We start from the raw sequence: 2,351 nt of genomic DNA, 5'->3' as shown, positions 1-2,351 counted from the left end.
GGGCAGTGTGTGTGCGTGCGTGTGTGTGTGTGTGTGTGTGTGTGTGTGTGTGTGTGTGAGAGAGAGAGTGTGAGTGTGAGTGTGAGTGTGAGTGTGAGGGTGAGGGTGAGTGTGAGTGTGTGTGTGTGAGCGGGTGTGTGTGTGTGAGGGTGAGTGTGTGTGAGGGTGAGTGTGTGTGAGGGTGAGGGTGAGGGTGAGGGTGAGTGCGTGTGCGTGTGAGTGTGTGTGAGTGTGTGTGTGGTAATCCATTTGCCAAAAAAAAACATGGTTACTGTACTTTTACTTTAGTAAAAGCATGGTTATTTTTTGTAAGGGAAAAACATGACTCATGTTCAGTAGGATTTTTCTATAAAGATATTGTAGTGATGAACTAATTTTGACATGTAGGCAATTTAGAAAGTATAGTTTTGTTAGATCTTGAGTATTAAAGTCATGTGAGAGAGAGACATCAGGGCAAAATAAAGAGACTGAAAAGAAAAATGTAAGTGAAGGTGCAGTTCAGGAGAGAACTTTTAATTATTTTGCATGTCCCCAACCTGAGGATTTAAACCTTTTTTATGTGAGGTCCATACAAAACATAGCGTCGTCCGTGTTTCAGAATGTGTTGTGGGTGTATGAGTGAGAGATTTCCCGGCCTGAATGATTTTCCCAGTCCACCCCTCGTGGAAATTAATGGTGCAGACATACGGTTTCATTCACTACACATAGACCTACTGAAGCTCGCGGTGTTTTCAGCCTCTGCCACCTCAATATATGAGTATATGAACACATAAACATAATCTCTAGAACCGCTCTGACTCACTTCATCAGCATTTGACTTATTTTGAGAAAACTATCATCATATCATATACAAAGAGACACCAATGTTTCAGGAGTTTAGTACACAGAATAGAACACATGCTTATTAGATAACCGTATTTGAGTTGATGTATATGCTTTTATTTATTATTATTTTTTAATTAACTATTTATTTTCCAAACCATTGTTAGATGCAGTGTTTCCTGTAGTTATGCAAAGATTTGGTTTCAAAAACAGTATCAGTAAACTATTTCTTATGATTTTAATTAAATCTGCATTGAACTTCAGATCAATCTCAAAGCAAAAGGCGGCACTAAAGTCTGATTTTGTGGTGGATGTGTTCAGTTATGATCATCTTAATTCAAGAGAGGAAGGATTGTGAAAGTCTGACGGTGTGAGCACTACTGTAAGGTTAACCCTGCATGCTGTAAATGTTTGAAAATGATTAACAGTTACAAATAAACACTCATTAGGAATTTAGAAAAGTAATCAAGATGTAATCAGTTACATTACTTTAATAAAGTAATTGAAAAAGTTACACTACTATTACATTTTAAATAGGGTAACTTGTAATCTGTAACCTGTTACATTTCCAAAGTAACCTTCCCAGCACTGCTCATGTCAGAATTTGCATAATTATGAGGCGGTTAGTCAGAATTCATTCTGAGCTCTTCACGTCCTTGGACTTAGAGATGATTGGTTTCTATGGCAACGCTCATAATGCTCATGGATTCATGCTGATTCGTCATCACTAGAGGCTCGTGTATTAATCTACTTCATGCTTTTGACCTGCATTGTGAGCTGTGAATATAGTGAAGTATGAAGTATTCCTGCAGCTCAAGCAGTAGATCATGACGCTCGCAACGGCAAGGTCCCGGGTTCGATTCCCAGCAATGCATGAACTGATCTAATGTATAGCTTGAGTGCAATATAAGGCTCTTTGGCTAAATGTAAATCTGTTTTTATTTTTCTTAAATTCCAATTCTGTGTTTTCTGTTTACATTTTTCTAATTCTATTTAACAGGATAATTAATTTTTAATAATCAAAAAGCATGTCAAAACAATTGAATTAATAAAACTTTAACAATCCTTTGAAATATAACCAGATGAAAATATAATTCCTTTACAACAGAACATTGCATTTTTTGTCAAAGAAAATTGTATCGATCATTTCTGTTACTGACAGACTTTATATTTCAGAAACAGTCACAGCCGCTCGTTCATGCCATTGTACAGCCCTACTTTTGATTTATTCATCTGAATAGACACATTTTGTGGCATTCCATGTTTTACAGTAAAGGATGACGTGAATGAGGCTGATGAAACTGCGTGTGTGTGTGTGTGTGTATGTGTGTGTGTTTCTTCACTGACTGATTGCTTTGACATGCACCTGCTTGTCCTGTCGGAAAATTAAGGCAACATTAAGAAATAGCTCTAATTAAAATCAGGACGCACGCACACACACACACACTCACACACATTCACACACACACACACACACTCACTCACACACACTCGCACACTCGCACTCACACACATTCACACACACTCAC

The 2,351-nt window shown here is 37.7% G+C and overlaps 1 protein-coding gene across 3 annotated transcripts in view; it reads left to right on the top strand.

Moving 5' to 3' along the window:
* Positions 1-2,351, top strand: part of LOC107570793 (potassium/sodium hyperpolarization-activated cyclic nucleotide-gated channel 3-like) — a 29,964-nt gene that overhangs the window by 13,689 nt on the left and 13,924 nt on the right. The gene's annotated exons all lie outside the window — the stretch shown is intronic.

The sequence above is a fragment of the Sinocyclocheilus grahami genome, unplaced genomic scaffold (assembly GCF_001515645.1).
Source record: "Sinocyclocheilus grahami isolate Dianchi unplaced genomic scaffold, SAMN03320097.WGS_v1.1 scaffold1507.1, whole genome shotgun sequence".
NCBI lineage: Eukaryota > Metazoa > Chordata > Actinopteri > Cypriniformes > Cyprinidae > Sinocyclocheilus > Sinocyclocheilus grahami.
The sequence above is the reverse complement of the archived record's forward strand: the minus strand, read 5'-3'. Positions and strand labels throughout refer to the sequence as shown.